The sequence below is a fragment of the Adiantum capillus-veneris genome, chromosome 23 (assembly GCF_014529385.1).
Source record: "Adiantum capillus-veneris isolate H3 chromosome 23, ASM1452938v2, whole genome shotgun sequence".
Lineage (NCBI taxonomy): Eukaryota > Viridiplantae > Streptophyta > Polypodiopsida > Polypodiales > Pteridaceae > Adiantum > Adiantum capillus-veneris.
This window is the reverse complement of record NC_140953.1, coordinates 80,156,711-80,175,419: the sequence shown is the minus strand read 5'-3', so window position 1 is coordinate 80,175,419 and position 18,709 is coordinate 80,156,711. Positions and strand designations below refer to the sequence as shown.

Genomic DNA, 18,709 nt, shown 5'->3' with positions numbered 1-18,709 from the left:
AATGTGTGATTAGAGTGTGTGTGCTTGAGATTAGAGTAAAGGGATACACCATTGTCTGCATGATTAGAGAGTTAGAGTGTAGATTGAGAGTGTGTGTGCATAGATCTTGCTTCATCGGCTTTCCCTCTTCTCCTCTCTTGCTTTACCCCTCTTTCTAGAGTCCTCATTCCATCACATTAGGTGTATCCATGCCTCCATGCACTAGCCGGGTTACGATCCACCGGATTGATATTATGTCGGTGGGTTGAGCGCTGTGCTATGACTGCCAACATTGGCATCGTTGCCGGGGGTCGAGCGCGTAAGCTAGAGGATCACCCGTGTGATGGTTTGAGTTTCTAATTTTAATTAGGATTAGGTATTAGTGATGGTGAATGGTTGATTTGTGATGAGACTTTGTTAAAAAAGTTGTGTGTAATTTTCATGTTTTCTCTTCATTTTCACTAAGTAATCACTAATTTACTACTAATCCGCTAACAATTGGAGTGTTTTACATGTTTATGTGCCTAATTAGAGGCTTGTGCATCACTCCTACGAGTTGAAATTTCATCAATTTTGCATTATTTGAGTGATTAGAAAGTGTGTAATTATGTGCGATTTATGCTAATTTTGATGTCTAATTACTCACTAATCTTGTGTGTTTTTGGTGCTACACATGAATGAATCTCTAATTTGATGTTTTGCCTTCATGATTATGTGTTTGATTTGTAGAAAAATGATGCTACACATGATGCTTTGTGATTGGTGCTTGTAGGTGGAGATGCGGTGAAGCGGTTCCTATACACACATGTGTGTTATCGTCAATTGGAGTCGAGAAATCGACGCGATTCCTGTTGTAATGTGAGTGCATTAACCCATTCATTTGCTGATTTGATTTGTAACTTTGATTAAAGATAAATTTCATAAAAAATTAGTGCAAATCTAAGTGCAATTAGTGTGTCTATGTGTAGGCAAAGTGCACATTTTTTAGTGCAAATTATGGTTTAATTGGTGCCAATTGGGTTCATAAAAAGCATTGGATTGCTTGATGTTGTTATGATGATTATTGATCAATTTTTTCATTGCTAAAATTGCATCAAAATGCTGCCCAATATTTGCTAGATTGTGTGTGCATTGATTAGCGATTAGTGCTTGATTATGCTTGTGTGTGTACACTTAATTGGGCTTGTAATTGATTGCAAATTGATGTGAAATTGGTTGAATTGCAAAGTTCGAAGTGTGCTGATCAATTGTATATGCTTAATTCTATTGCTAATTATGCTAGTTTTTAATCAAAATTAAGCAAAAAAAGAAGCAAAAATCGACCTAATTTGGATGCAAAATGCATAGAAATTTGATTTTGGGCATAACTTTGAAGTGTTAATTGCAAAAAATTCTTTACAAAAGAGCGTGTACGCACTTCACAACCTATTTTTAGTTTCGCACGCGCATACGTCTCACTTCTTGTAATAATGCGTGCACTTACTTAAATGGGATGTGCGGGTGCATGCATTTACTTGATTTAGGTATGTGTGTGCACTTACTTAAATTGGATGTGTGTGTGCATGCATTTACTTGATTTAGGTGTGTGTGTGCATTTACTTAAATTGGATGTGTGTGTGCATGCATTTACTTGATTTAGGTGTGTGTGTGCACTTACTTAAATTGGATGTGTGTGTGCATGCATTTACTTGATTTAGGTGTGTGCATCATTTAAGAGGGGTGTGTACCATCTTTAATTTGGGTGTGTGTAAAGTGTAGTGCACTAGCAAACAAAGGGGGTGGGGGGTCAAACACATGTGCATGCTTGTTTCTAGGTGTGTGGAAAGGGAGTAAAGTCAACAAAAGACAAGGCATGTGAGAAAAGAATCTAGGTGAGAGAAAGAGAAACAAAGTCAACAAAGATAATAAAAAGACAACGCATGTGAGAAAAGAATCTAGGTGAGAGAAAGAGAAACAAAGTCAACAAAGATAATAAAAAGAGTGTATGCATGGGCGTCCGAATTTTAAAAAAAATAAAAATAAAAATAAAAAATGAATTTTTTTTCTTTTTTTGCTTCTCACACATATTCCACACGCATCACACGCCCCACATACTCGACGCTCGCGCACATGTACACACGACTAGACACATTTAGAGCAGATACGGCCGAGAGTTAGGTTTTGCCAAATTTTGCCAGATTTGAGTCCGATGGTACGCATAAACCTCGATATAGTGCAGATTTTGATTTTAGTCTACATTCGATGAGTTGACGAGGTTTAGAGGCCTATCACACACCGAGAGCGCACATATGATGGCCATGACCACTTCGTGCTCTGAGTACACATTGCTCACACTTGTAGGCGAGTAAAGAGGCCGGCCCTTTTACACGGACACATATGGACATTTCTTTGTCCAGTGCCGCGCCTCCTTTGGCCCCACACAGGACCCTCCAGGTGGTGCGAGTCCTTCCCGATGACACGCGGGATGGCACATTTAGAGATGACTATCGCGCCACGTATGTGGTCGACCATTTGATTAGGCTAGAGGAGATAGAGCTATTACACGCAGATGATTGCCTTGAGGCCTTCGACAATCCCGTGCAGGTTACATTACAGCGGGTAGGTCCTCGAGTGATCTATATAGATAGTGCTCAGCGCATATATCGATTAGAGTGTCGCACTTCTAGTAGATGCCTATCCATAGATGTTGTGACACTAGTTGGAGAGCCTAAAGACAGATGCTATACGAGCACCATAGGCACTAAGATTTACTTTTTGACTTGTGGATTGCCGTACGATCCTCGACCGACCCAACACCCTACTTCAAGTAGGAGTGCCTCACCTCCTTTAGACACAATGCCACCACCCACATCACTCAGGAAACCACCACTAGGATTCTCCTCACCTAGACTTGATTTGCCGCCAAGCGTTTTGAGCTATCACGAGTCTAGAGCGATGTACACGGCGATTGCTAGCACTTTGCGTACCACTCAGAGTGAGTCACAGATAGAGACCCAGAGCCTTCGAGACACGTACTTTGGAGAGTCTCAACCTCGACACCTTGCAACATCTAGAGACCCATGCTAGCCTTTGATGACACAGATTAGAGAGCATACAAGAGAGTCTATGATGACCACATCACCCTAGTTGAGAGCACCAGAGGTAGGGCCCGGTAGATCACCCATTGTAGATATAAGTGCCCCTAGACCACTGACCCCCACCCTTCAGACACTGTCCGAGACCAGAGAGACTAGGGATAGCGTGAGAGATATAGACAGTCAGATCTTGCATATAGTAGGTCGATCTCCACGAGGGGTTGCATATTATGTTGACACTTATGATCACCCCTTTGTGAGGCTAGCCACCCCGTAGTGCATGATGTCTACACCTAGGAAAATTGTGAGAGCCTACCCATAGGCCGATAGAGCAGTTTTTATTGATGAGCTCGGAGAGCAGTATCTCTTGATTGAGACCCTTGATTTTGATGACATTGAGCGAGCACACCCAGATGACAGCCTAGACACACAGACACATCCTAGGCTAGTGGAGCTTCAGAGAGTTGAGCAGACCGTGACCTATCTAGATGAGCTTGGTCGTAGGTACAGATGCGGGACAAGTGGTGGATCCAGAGATCCTTTAGCCCGCCTTCTTGCATATTTGATAGGAGATCCACGTGAGTGAGTTTATAGGGATGTCGATCATGCAGTATATGTTTTGACTATAGGTCTACCCTACTCCCCTCGACTTAGACACGATGATTTATGTTTACCCACGACGACCACGTTAGCTCCACAGCTACCGAGAGCTCCGAGTCCTCGAGATACACCACTAGAGATATCATCTCCTAGGCTTCTTTTGTCACGTCGTATTCTACCACCTTGGGAGATGCCAGATGAGGATGATAGTGTGCCATGAGAGATAGCTCTAGCACCTAGCCTACCCACAGGTAGAGCCCCTGAGACTAGAGCCCAGTCAAAATATTGTTAGGGAGCCTACACCACCTACCACACTTATCCACGAGACTTCCAGCACACAACGAGAGATCTCACAGAGTCATAGAGTGAGTGACTCCAATGGCTTTGTTATAGATGAGACCACTCCACAGATTCTAGCTGCCCTTGAGCATCCTTGTTTAGATCTGCCGACCTCACAGAGGCCCTTAGAGATACGCCTCTTATCCAGTTCAGGGAGTTGGAAAGATTGTGCTCACTACTGCTAATGGCAGTTCCTTCACACTTGTTGATGCACTTTATGTACCTGGGATCAAGAAGAATCTATTGTCTGTATCCACACTTGTTAGACTTGGACTTGTAGTCAAATTTGTGGATGACAGATGTACAGTTCATGATCTCAGTTTTGGTGATGAAATTGTTGCATCTGGGCTTTTGTGCCGTGGGCTGTATAAGCTCACTTTGTATGACAAGTGTGGACAACATTTTGCAAATGCTGTTGTGGATTCAAGGGGTATTTTAGATGCAAAACTTTGGCATGCACGTTTTGGTCATCTGAATTTTGCCAGTTTGCTGTGTTTGCAGAAATCTGATATGGTTGCTTCTTTGCCACCTCTTGAAGCACCTGTCAAACATGTTTGTGAAGGCTGTATTTTGGGTAAGATGCAGCGTTCTAAATTTCCAAAGGATGGTTCAGTTCGGGCCACATGCAGGTTGCAGCTTCTGCATAGTGATGTTTGTGGGCCCATGCAAACTCCGTCCTTGGGCAATTACCTGTACTTCGTGACTTTCATTGATGATTACACCAGGCATGCATGGGTATTTCCGCTTAAAGCGAAGTCCGAAGTTTTTATGTGCTTCAAACAATTTCTGGCTATGGCTGAAAATGTCTCGAAATGTATTATGGGCACCCTCCGTTCTGATCGAGGGGGGGAGTATATGTCTCATGAATTTAATGCATTTCTGGCTAGTTGTGGGATAAAACACCAATGTACAGTGCCTTATACACCTCAGCAAAATGGTGTTGCTGAGAGGAAAAACAGGTCACTGACGGAAATGGCACGATGTATGGTCAAAAGTCAAGCTTTGCTGCATTCTTTTTGGCTTGAGGCCATTATGTGTGCCACTTATGTACTTAACAGGTGTCCTACGAAAGCTTTGCAGTCTATTACTCCATATGAAGCATGGCATGATAGAAAACCTTCTATTGAGCACATGCGTGTTTTTGGCTGTTTGGCATATGCTTTGGTGCCACAAGTGCAACGCAAAAAATTGGATGATAAGGCTGTCAAATGTATTTTTGTTGGTTATAGTGCTGAAAGCAAAGGTTACAGGTTGTATCATCCGCAAACAAAACGTATTCTGGTTTCTCGGGATGTAGTGTTTGTGGAAGATTCTGTTCAGCCCTTGCTGTCATGTACTAGAGACAGTAATGTAAGCTCACAGGACATTTATGACACTTTGTTGCCTCTTTTTAGTGGTGGAAATACGAATGTAAGTTCCAATGAGGCAAATGTACAGCCTATGGGGGTTTCTGAAAATGTTACAGATCAGCCTATTACTGATGCAGATGTACATGATGTACTTGATGAGGTAAGGGCTGAAAATGAGCAGGCTAGAGGTATGCCAAAATCGCTGGTGCACACATTGCGTGACAGTAAATTGGATGCACCTTTGTCTAGTCGTACTCGTTCAGGCTCTCGCCATGCATCTTATGCATCAGATTGTTATGCTTTGGCTGTGTCTAGTTTACATGATGTTGAGGAGCCTCTCTCTTTTGATGAAGCACAGAATTTAAAAATTGGATGGCTACCATGCAATCAAAATATGGTGCACTTATAGAAAATGACACATGGACTTTATGTGATTTGCCTCCTGGCAAAAAGGCCATTGGTACAAAGTGGGTTTACAAGTTGAAACGCAAACCGGATGGTGAGATCGATCGCCATAAGGCTCGACTTGTTGCAAAGGGTTATGCACATTGTATGTACATCGTGAGGGTGATGTATTTCTCATCGTGGTTCTTTATGTTGATGATTTGCTGATCACTGGACCAAATGAGAGACATATTACTGAATTTAAGGCTGATTTGAATGCTACTTTCAAGATGAAAGATTTGGGGCTGTTGCATCATTACTTGGGTATACAGTTTAAGCAGTGTGATGGTGGTATTGCCTTGTGTCAGAAAAGTTACATAGAGACATTGCTATGTAAGTTTGGACTTGAGGATTGCAAACCTATTGCCACTCCCATGGAAACAGGTTTGAAGTTGAGTCTACATGATGCTGGCGATCCTGCTGATGTCACTCTTTACCAAACTGCTGTTGGCTGCCTCATTTATGTATGCAACACAAGGCCGGATATTCAGTTTGCAGTCTCACAGGTCAGCAGATTTATGCATAGCCCAGGGTCTAAGCATTGGAAGGCTATCAAGAGGATTTTCCGCTACCTTAGTGGCACTTTACATCTTGGCTTGTTTTTTCCCAAGGGGGGATCATTGCCGCCATACTTACATGCTTTTTCGGACTCATATTGGGCTGGTTGTTTTGACACGCGAGTGTCCACAAGTGGTTTTTGTTTCATGCTTGGCAGTTCATGTATATCATGGTTGAGCAATAAGCAACCTACTGTGGCCACTTCGAGTTGTGAGGATGAATACAGGGCAGTCTTCACAGCTATGGTTGAGTGTGTATGGCTCAGACGCCTTATGCCTGATTTGGGTATTGGACAGGACACTGCCAACACTATCTACACTAACAGTCAGAGCGCATTGGAAGTTGCGAGGAACCCAGTTTTTCATGCTCGCACAAAGCACATTGAGGTGCATTACCACTATGTCAGGGAGAGGCTCTCAACAGGAGAGATCAGCTTGGCTTATGTGCCAACACAGGACAACCTTGCAGATCTTTTCAGAAAGGCATTGTCTCGTGAGAAGCTTGAAGCTTTCCGCAAAGCTTTGGGCTTACTCCCCTTTGTGGACTGATCCTGTCCTCAGGGCATGGCACTTCCCTTTACTCACGTGCCAGCTCTCGTTCACCGCATCACTCTAGGGGGGATTTGTTACCATATACATGTGGTAGTGATGTGTGTGAACACACTAGGACCGCCGGGGCATTTTTTCCCTTTTTAGGAGGTTTTTTCCCCCGTGCATTGTATATACGCCCATCACTCTAGGGCTATCTATTTTTCCATTGCACACTAAGTAACACACTCTCTATTGTGTGCCTTGAGCTTCCTTTGTCTTCTCCAAGCTGTGTGTGTGTTTCTCTGCAACCCTAATTCCAACAGACTACTAGTCCTAGTTAGTAAAATTATTTGAGTGTTTGAAACCTTAGGAGCGTTTTAAGCATAGAGAGGCTTTCTCACCCAAACAACAAAGAAAACTAGTGAGAATACAAAGGAAATGGAAGAAAAACAAAAGTGCCACAAGTGTAAAAGCTTAAGCTGGAAGAGAAATCCTGGCTTGGTTTGGTACTTTACGCACATGAATTGTCTATGGTACTAGAGTCCTAGAGGTTCCCAGTGTGGGTGCTTTTCTTTGAGAAGCAAAAAGCCCCGGGTATACAAATAAGCACACACGTCAAATGATTTTGCAAAATGTGAAAAATAACAAATGAAAAGCAAGAAAAATGAAATGAGAAAGACTTCCATTGAGCTTCAAGTAAAAAAAAAATTCAAGCTTTTGTTTCGAGTTGTGAGAGTTAGTTAGCTAATCTATGACAAACATAATTAGGGAATCTTGCATTGGGACAAATTTACTAACTTAGCTAGTACTAGAGAAATGTTTTAACCCTTAGTCGTAGCTAACTAATTGATAGAATCATTCATAAACCCAAAACTCTTGATTAATAAATTTCAGCAAGTACAATTTATTTTTCCTTAATGGCAGTGTAACATTTCATAATTCTTTGCATTTACTCATCACTACATGTGCTTTGCCTTTTCCTTATGCCTTATCACCATATATTTGAGTTTGCTACCTCATCCACATTTTTCTTTTTGCAGGCACATTATTTCTCAAGCATCTACCACGACATGGCTTTGTCAGGGACGACAAAGCTTCGGGAGGGGAGAGTGTTGATGGGCGAGCGTCAATGACATGCATTATGCTTCCATTGGTGTGTACACATATGTGTGCATATATTTTTTGTATTTATGGGCTCCACAGTGGGTTCCAAGTTGTACATTGATGATTAGATGAGCCTAGATACCTGCAGCATGTTATTTATTTTTTGGCCGGCCGCCCATTTTTAAAAGCCCTTGTATATAAGTCAATTCACAAGATGTGAAAGGGGTTCTTAGAGAAGAGCGTGTGAGGGAGTGTGGAGAAGAAGAAGAGGAGTGGCTATGGAGCTTGGATCTTCCACACCATATGTAGTAGTCATTGGGATTAATGGAAGAGGATTAATGGAAGACAAGTTCTCTCTACTTTCTCTTGTCTTTCAAGCTTATGTGTGTTAATGGTGTATGATTAGTGTTAATCTTCTCTTCTCTCTCAAGTTTTCCCTCTTTTTTGAGCATTCTTGCTTCACATGTGTGCTAGATTAGAGTGTGTGTGTACGTGGGCTGCATACATTTCTCTCATTAGGCTTCTTTGTGTATGCTTAATGTGTGATTAGAGTGTGTGTGCTTGAGATTAGAGCAAAGGGATACACCATTGTCTGCATGATTAGAGTTAGAGTGTAGATTGAGAGCGTGTGTGCATAGATCTTGCTTCATCGTCTTTCCCTCTTCTCCTCTCTTGCTTTACCCCTCTTCCTAGAGTCCTCATTCCATTACATTAGGTGCATCCATGCCTCCATGAACTAGCCGGATTCCGATCCACCGGATTGACATTATGTCGGTGGGTTGTGCGCTGTGCTATGACTGCCAACACACATACAAGTTTGTGCACCATCAAATCGGCTCCAAAATTGACCATTGTAGGCCAAAAATCAAACAATCAAATCATAAAATTAGGCATAAATTAGCACAATTAATTTGATTAGAGTGATGATTCCACCTCTTAAAAGGGGATTTAACATACATTACTGTTCAATTCTTAGCGGTTAGGTTTGCAAAGTTAGTCAAAAATTAATAAAAATTAGCATGAAATTAGTAGCAAGGAGAGTACAGAGAGATACAATGCAAAGTAGATTAGTGGAAAATAAAAAACTTTAGATTAGCACACTATTACAAGTGATGGTGTCATCCACCCATGTGCTCTCAAGGTAGAGCTTAGATGGCGATTTAGACAACTACAGAAAGTAGGAAATACAAGAGACTAACAATCCTTCAACAAGAATGTGCATGTGTGCGTCAAGTGTGCACACCATTCGGAAAATTACGTATTGCCATGGTTTCTATGTCATTATATTTCATTGGAAGGGTGGTGTTTCCTTCTTCCCCTTCGTAGTATTCTCCAACTTTGTTCATTGGAATAGATCTAATCTCTTTGTTATCCATTTCGTGTTTCAATTTTCCCAAATTTTTTGCAATTAGCCCCATTATTCCCACCTTCTCTAGAGTTTTCTGTAGATCGTACCATTAATATGGTCTAATTTTCAACAGTTCTCCTAAAAGAGTGCATTGGATGGGTGTAGACATGATTGAATGGATGTTGTCTACTTCTAGGGTCTGTTCCGCTCTTTTTACTTGAGTGGTTTTACACACTATGGATTCATCTCGGCCACTTGATTGTGCTTACCAGCAATGTGAGCAATATGAAAATTAAATTGCGAAAGAAAATTTTCCCACCTCATTTGTTTGTTAGAAAGCTTTGTTTGCGTCATGAAGTACTTGAGACTTTGATGGTCTGTTCGTAAAATGTATGGAGTCCCCAACAAATAGTGCTTCCATGTGTCTAGGGCATGTAGAATAGCTAAAAGCTCTTTCTCATAAATACCCAAGACTTGTTCATCCGTATTGATCCTTCGGCTCTCATATGCTATGCCATGCCCTTCTTGAAGAAATATTGCTCCAAGGCAATCACCACAAGCATCACATTGGACCTTAAATGGCTTTGAGCGATCCGGAAGCATGAGGACTGGTTGAAAGATAAGCTTCTCTTTGAGCTTCTCAAAAGCTTTTTGCTCCTTAACAGTCCATGAATACTTAACGTTCTTCTTTGTTAAGTCATGTAATGGTCCTACTATTTGAGAAAATTTTGCTATGAAACATCTATAGTATGCACACATACCAATAAAGCTTCTTAGCTCATGTAGATTCCTTGGATTAGGCCATCCTTTTAATCCCTCTAATTTTGATGGATCCATACGGATACCATCTTGAGAGATAATATGACATAAGTATTGAATCTCTTGAAGGAAAAATTCGCTTTTCTTTTGGTTGAGAAAAAACTTGTTCTCCCTCAATGCTTGAAAATTCACTTGGAGATGTTGCTTGTGTTCCTCCAAGGACTTGGAGTAGATGATGATATCATCAAAGAACACTCCAGGGAACTTGCGGTGGGGTCTAAATATTTTATCCATCAAAAGGTTGAATGTGGCAGGTGCATTGGTCAAGCCAAAAGGCATGACTATATATTCATAAAGACCAAAATATTACTCGACCTACTGACACTCAACAAAGCTCATCCAATTCGGAGAAAGTGAGTGGGGATGTTGGCGATGTTGGCGACTATGTCCGAGAGGATGCAACCTGCTTTCATACCAATTTTTGGAACTAGGATTGTAGGGATGCATACACAACCTGGAGAAGATGAAAAAGCTGGAGGCACACAATAGAGAGTGTATTGCTTAGTGTGCAACTAGAAAGATAAGTTGGCCCTAGAATGATGGACATATATACAATGCACGGGGAGAAAACTTCTTAGTGAGAAAAAAGGTGCCTAGTTGTCCTAAGTGTGTTCACACACATCACTACCACCTATATGGTAACATGTCACCTCCTTCCCCCCCTCTCTAGCAACCACTACCTTCTTAAGCTCAGACCTAGAGAAGGTCACTTCCATAGCTCGTAACCCCTTCTCTAGGAGGCTTATCACCACATTCTCCTTGAAACTCCTCCACTTTTCTCCTCCCATGAAAATGGAATTGGAGCTGATCTCTTGAGACAACTAATTCCAGTGTTGAAGGATTTCAACTACTTAGAGTAGGAAGAGTTCACACAGCAGACTAGACAGAAATCAGTGACTAGACTGAAATATGAATACTGAAATGAGAATCAGACTTAAAGACTGGAGTAAAGTTCAGATTCAGATTCAGAAGACTGTTGAGAAGTCAGTATCACTGGAATATATATATATCATGATTGAGATTACAGTGAATATGATTACAGAGAGGGAAAATGTAGCCGATAATACTGCCACTGATGCTCAAATGCAATTATAGCTCAAAGCGCTAATACAAGTGATAACAATTGCCAACCCTATATCAAAGTAATGGGCCCCATTTATATGCTTCGGGTTTCCGTAGTAATTACTTTAGTAATTACTAAGTGATTCACTGCCCATCTTCTAAGAACACGTTCCCACATGGTGACGCGCCAGCCATCTACATCCTTCCCTTCTTTCTTGAATTTTGGCAAGATTCCAAAATTTCTGAAAAATCCATTGTCTGGTTCTGATGTTGACAATCCATCTTCTCAATGTCAGACTCTGACAATCCACCAGAAGATGGTGAAGGATGCAGAGCTCTAGAAAGCTCACATATTGCGAGAGGCAGCTAAAAAGGCCAAGGTCATCTCTCCCTGCCTGCTGAAAAGAAAAGTCGCCCCCGAATTCTGAGATAGAACTACCCAGTATCCTTCCATTGGAACGTCTTCCTTTTGCCCTTGCTCTTTGACCGTGTTGGTGCCTGAGAAGTTCCAGCATCAGCATTCTCCTTCTGAATCAGTCGGTAAATGGCCTCCTGCTCCAGCTGATCCCATCATTCTGTGGTCATCTCTACCTCATAAGGTGTGAGAGAATGATAGGTTTTGGTGTCAGGATCATAGAGTGTACGCCTGTCCTTGGTCGGTCTGGTTCTGGCCAGTTTATGACAGTGCAAAGCAGTATGGATCCATCCTTGTGGAAGAGGCTGATTTTTTTTGATGCGCGCTTCGAACAGAATCTCAGCCATTTTCCTATACTGCGGTGCTAGACCCGGCTTTGCTGCAATGTCTTTCTCAGGCAGTTTGGAAGATTCGACTATAAGCTGCAGTAATTGATTAGTAATCCTAGTCAATCCTCTGACCTGAATCTTCCACTGGCCCATACATAGCTGAATCCTCTATAGCTCTTCCTTTATTGCCTGGATATCATTGATTTGAAGAACATCATCGAACAATGTCTGCCAAGTCTTCCATTCTACAATTGATCGCTCATACCAAACCTGAAGCTCATCAATTATTTTGAAATATGTGAGTCGATCAACTGGCTCTTGATATTGAGGATACAGTGCTGGAAAGAATCTTGGTAACTCAGTTTCTCTTGCTGGAACAGCATACAAGAGAACTGGAGAATCAGGCACAAATTCCAAGAAATTCAGAACTGCCTGGTTCTCTTATTGCATCATCTTCCTAGTAATTATGACTAGCTGGAATAAGGTGCGGAGAGCAGTTGCCTGTGCTCCGACTGACATGCGAGTTTGAGGTCCTCTGCTAGTGGCTGTCTGGTCCTCCAGGATGGCTTTCATTCTCTGGTCCAAAACACCTCTGGAAATTTGCAGTTGAACCAGAACATCCTTAAGTTGGACCCTAACGTCCTTCATACAATGGTAAGTTGGTTTGTTACCCAGCAGAAGTTCCAGTTCTAAAGCCAAAGACTGACAATCTGTAGTGGATTGTCTTTGCCAGTGCGGGTTTACCACTTTCTCATCAGCATTGAGTATCCATTCTGGAACTTGTTCTAACAGTTGAAATGTACTGGGATGCGCCGGTAGTCTACAAGCTTCCTTATCATGAAAAGCAGCAGATTTCCAATGTTCTACCATTTCCCTAGCTCCTACATATAGCCTTTGAAACCTTTCTAAATCAGTCCACAGAGTATCATCCTCCAGATACTGTCTGGTGATGGAGGCCTGTTGATGTCTCAACTGCTTATTTAGGGTAATGAGTTGCAGTGAATGCTGATGATCCTTCACTGGTCCTTCACCCTGAGCCTTCATTTTCCCTTTAGCCTCTCTGCTGTGATGGGACTGATCAGGTGGCTCATTTCCAGTGTTGCTGGTCTGTCGTTCTTTAGTCTGCTGATGACCCGACTGTTGTTCTGTTTCCTGTCTTTCCTGCTGTTCCTCAGTCTGGTCAGGTTGGTCTTGCTGCGACTGCCCTCCTTCATCTGGCCCTCTCCCATCATTGCCTGGTCGTGGAGGTGGAGATGGTGGTGGGGCATCATCATCATCCTGTGTATGCCCGGCTTCTTGATCATCCTCATCCTTATCAGCTCCATCTTCTTCTTCTTCTTCATCCTCCTCTGGGGATGTCTGTTGCTCAATATAATCCATGATGGCTTGGTTCATCAGAGCATTGTTGAATTCACTCACCTTGTCCTGCAAATCACTTTGCAGACTTTTCATCAAGGATTTTAAATTTTCTAAATAAAAAACAGCATTGCCTTCGGGGTTCAAAATTTCAGACAAGCTGTTGAAAATGTATCTGCCTGTCAGCGAATGCTTCAGAGCTGTATGGTGTAATAGCAGCTTCCTAAATTCTGCCCGCTTCGTTCTGAGCCCCATTTCAGCTCGCTCTACAGCTCTCGATGCTTCATTCCTTTGACTCTTTATGATCATAATTTCAGACTCAGCTTTAGCTAACTTTTTGTTCAACAACTCCTGAGCTCTCTCTGACTGAGCTTGCAATACCCTGTGTTGCAATACTGAGCTCTTTATGATCATAATTTCAGACTCAGCTTTAGCTAACTTTTTGTTCAACAACTCTTGAGCTCTCTCTGACTGAGCTTGCAATACCCTGTGTTGTATGTTCTATGCTTCCTGGGCTTTCTGGAGTGTGGCAACCTGATGTTGTGCTTCTGCCAATTCAGCTTTAAGCTTTTTAACTTCATCTTCTGATCCAACAGCTTCCACCAATTGTCCCATACAGCTAACAATGGTATTCCAAGAGGACTGTATCTATAATGAACATCTGTCTTTGACCGTTGTTGGATCAGAATCAACTGGTTCATATATTGCCACAGGAGCCACATAAGGTAGAGATGCATAATCAGTTTTGGTGAGTGAGAGATGCCCTCTCAATTTCTGAGTTTGCATTTGCAGTAGCTTATCCTTTTTAACCAGTTGCAGAGGGTTTTGAGAAATGACAGGAACTGTTTCCGTCATAGTTGAGGACGCTGGACCTTTCCCTTTATCCAGTTGATTCCTGCCTTTGTCTCCTGACTGGTCTGGTACCTTCGCCTCAGTGACTGGCTTTACCTGATCCTTCCTAGATCCAGTAACAACTTCCTGATTAGGTACAGTTGTCTCAGTGCTCGCTGCCTTTACCTGGCTTTCGATGTGCTTCAAGAATTCATTGCTTTTGGTCAGTGTAATTCTTGGTTTCTTTGAACTACTAGCTTCCTCCGCAGTAGCTTTCCTTTTCAGGTCCTTGGAAGTTGTTTGACTGTCCGTTTCCTCGTCGTCTGAGGACAGTTCAATTTTCTTCGGTTAAAAAATGGGCTGCTCATTCCATGCCAGCTTCACCTGCTCATTAATGTCTGTAGCAGTAGCCCAATACAGAAATTGACAGACATACCATGCCTTGAAAACAGTTTGAGATTTCAACTTGGCAGTCTGTTGAAGTACATTATGCGAGAGTATTTGGCACAGGTTGATATGGACTTGTGGATCCAGTATCTTGGCCAACAGCATAGCAAATAATTTTTCTGACACATAAGTTGGGTTATTCTTAAGACTGACTGCTTCGGCTACAAACCTGTAAGCAGCGGAGGCTTCCAGTCCTGCTACTGGAACTCCTTGAGCACTTGCCTTGCGCTTCTTTCGAGCTGATTCATCCTCCTTAAGGGCAATACTTATTTGCTGCGCAGTTGCCACCGATGGTTTAGGCTCATTAGGCATCCGAAATGCAAATGCAATGGCTTCTGGGGTCACTGACACCCTCCTATTATTTATCATAGCACTGCTGTTTTCTGCATCAAAGGAATCAAGAACTTGCTTGATGATCCCTGCATCAAAAGAAATCCTTATCGCCTGCAATACAACTCGCAGATCCCAGAGTTGTAGCAGAGTCATTGCATGATCAGTAAAGACATATTGTTGGATTTTACTGTATGGAAGAACAAGAAAGCTTTCCTTTGCCTTAGTAATTATATCCTGGGTTTCTGCAAGAGATTCCTCCATCTTCTCTGATCGTTTCCTTCTACCTATACATTGTGAGGTCGACGACGATGAAACACGCGAAGGCGAAGAGGACTTACTTGTGTTAAAGCCGTTGCCTGGTGTCGCTGGTAAGGTTGTCTGACAGTCAACTGTCTCTTTGGAGGTCGAAGTTTGCGGTTGTAGTGAAGAGACCTCGGAGCTCGGCGATGGCGAATGGTTGACAAGAGGAAAGCGTCACGCAGGAGATTTATGAGGAAAAATGTTAACTCTCCTGATTGTTATACATGTTCGCGCCATAAAAGCTCCACTACTCGCCGCTCCTAGACTTGTGTGCGCCGTCGTTGACGTGGCAAACATGCATTGGACAAGACTGCAACCCATCCTTGTAATAATTATCACTCGCATACCATTTGACCGTTGGCCACTTAAAATTTGGAAAGTGTGTTCATACTGGTTCTGAACTGATTCCCACTCTGGATGGATCATACTAGTACTAGTTCTTAAATCAGCCTGATCTGATTCTTCAGGTACTGGTTCTGAAGCTGGAACTGGTTGCACATGGAAAAGACCAAAAATATCTGATTCTGGTATCTCTTGATCAACAACCTCCAGTTCCTTAGTGACTTCTTCTAATCCACTTTCTCTGGTCTCTGAGTAATAAAGTGTGATCTTTGCTCCATTATATACTCCTGGCAACATTAGTCCAGATAAGTCTTTTAATCTGACTGTGCCATTGGAAAAGACCCAATCAACCTCAAAAGGTCCTGCCCAGGCAATCTTCAAATTCGGCTTCTTTGGACCCATTCTTGACTGATATAGAAGCACTAAGTCTCCTTTCTGGAATTCTCGGACTTTAATTCGGCGATCATGCCAGTGCTTCCTTCTTTGTTGAACAATTTCCTGTTCTAATATAGCCCTTTGCCTGAGTTCATCTAACTGCATCAGTTCATCCAGTCTTTTCTTAAGGTTATGGTTGAAGTCTAATCCATACTTTACAGCCATTCTCAGACTGGGGATTACAAACTCCATAGGAACCACTGCTTCAATACCATACACCATTCTAAATGGTGTCATTCTAGTAGTTACCTTATAAGCTGTTCTATAAGCCCATAGAGCAGTCTGAAGCTTCAAATCCCACTGGTCTGGTTTCTTTTGCACCACTTTAGTGAGAATAGTCTTAATTGTCTTATTGCTACTTTCAGCCTGTCCATTGCATCTGGGATAGTAAGGAGTAGATTTTCGATGCTTGACTGAAAGCATATCTAATAGGATTTCCATAGTATCATTGATAAAGTGTGTCCCTTGATCGGTCACAATTTCCACTGGACATCCATATCGGCAGACAATATTCTCAAACAGAAACCGTGCAGTTGACTTGGTTGTGTAGTTAGGAAGAGCTTTAGCTTCAACCCACTTGGTAACATAACAAGTAGCCATCACGATGTACTTGTTCTTCCTGGGAGTCACCTTCTTAAAAGGTCCCATAAAATCCAATCCCTATTTCATGAATACTCCCAATGGTTGTATTGGCATTAAGGGAGTCATGTCTGCAGCTGTTGGTCGGCCCATTCTCTGGCATATATCACAAATTTTACAAAAGCTTCTGACATCAGCAATCATTGTTTGCCACCATAGACCTGCTTGAAGAATCTTCTTGTAGGTTACTTCGTTGGAAAAGTGTCCACCAGAATCTCCATTATGTGTCTCTGAGATAACTTGCATTCTTCCCTCCATTGGAACACATCTCCGAAGTATACCATCCACACCCAATCGATAAAGTACTCCCCCAATGATGGTAAATTTCAGGCTTTTTATGATCAGAGCCTTCTTGTGATTCTGTTTCCAATCTTCTGGAAAGGCACCTTGGGAAAGGAACTGATAAATATCATACCATTCAGGATCCACTGATTCTTCTGCTTCTAGCTGAAATAAATCAGCATCCACTGGTTCATCTCTCAGAGGTGATTCTGAAAATCCTTTTGTACTTCTAGAAAGAAAGTCAGCTCCACAGTGATTTCGACCAGGCTTATGGAAAATTCTGAACTCAAATTCCATAAGGAACATCATCCATCTTATCAGCCTGCCTTGAATAATGACTTTGTTAATCAGAAATAGAAGAGCTTGATGATCCACATAAAAATGGAATAACTTCCTCAATAGGTAATGCCTGAACTTTGTAGCGCTAAAAACCATTCCGAGGGCTTCTCTTTCAATAGTCGTATAGCCTTGTTCAGCCTGACTGAATCTCCTACTAACAAAATAGACCGGATAGTCTGTTCTGCCATCTGGCTGAGCTAATATTGCCCCCATTGCCAATCCTGAAGCATTGACGTGTACATGGAAAATGATATCCCAGTTCGGCTGCCTGAGGACTGGTTTACTGGTAATGGCTTTTTTCAAATTCTAGAAACTCTCCTCACACTCAACAGTCGAATTGAACTTATTGGTCTTCTTTGTAAGCTCATATAGTGGCACTGCTTGAGAAGAAAATTTGTGTACAAATCTTCTATAAAAATTTACATACCCCAAAAAAGAACTCAACTCAGAAGCAGTTCTGGGTGCTTTAGCTTGCTGGACACACTGTATTTTGTCATTGGCCATTTCTATTCCATTGCGGGAAACCACATGTCCTAGTAGCTGTCCCTTCCAAACGAGAAATACTGATTTAAATGGATTCAAGCAAATACTTTTCTCCTGACAGCGTTTAAAAACCATCTCTAGGAATAGAAGATGCTGTTCCTCAGCTGAATAGACAGTGAAGTCATCCATGAAAATGGCGAGGAAATGATGAAGAAATTCATTAAACATCTCCATCATACACCACTGAAAAGTAGCTGGTGCATTGCACAAGCCAAAAGGCATCACCAGATACATGAATGCTCCCCACTCAGTGATGAAAGTGGTCCTGGTCCTATCTTCTGGAGAAATCTGTAACTGGTTATAGCCGCTATAACCATCCATGAAGCTATACATCTCATATCCTGCGATCTCATCAAGCAACATATCAGTAAAAGGTAAGGGAAATGAATCCTTAATGGTATGGGCATTTAGTTTCCTATAGTCGACACAAACCCTTAATTTCCCATTCTTCTTAGGAACGACAACTATTGGAAATAACCAATCACTGCTTGCTACTTCCGTAATGAACCCAGCCTTGAGAAGATTATTAATCTCCTCCTTGACCTTCTTTGCATAGTTAGGGTTCATCCGGTATCTTTGTAATCTGACTGGCCTAGAGTCCGATTTTAGTGGGATTCGATGCTAACAGACTTCAGGATCTACTCCCTTCAAATCTGTATGTTCCCAAGAAAATACATCTCTATAGTTCTGGAACATTATCCGTGCTTTTTCCTTCATTGCCGGTTTCAAGTGCTTGTTGACTTTGATCATTCTGGGATTTTCCTCTGATCCCAGGTTCCATTCCTCTACTTCCTGATCATCTGGAAGCAACCAGTTGGATCCTCCTCCTTTCCGTTTGGTCGACTCTTCAGCGTAGTTCCAAGAAGGTCCATTCATTTTTGAATCATTATTCTGATCAGGTGGATATTCTTC

The 18,709-nt window shown here is 42.1% G+C and overlaps 1 pseudogene; it reads left to right on the top strand.

Moving 5' to 3' along the window:
* The first annotated feature begins 2,270 nt into the window (after positions 1-2,270).
* On the top strand, positions 2,271-2,867 carry LOC147428049 (uncharacterized; annotated as a pseudogene).
* The last annotated feature ends 15,842 nt before the right edge of the window (positions 2,868-18,709 follow it).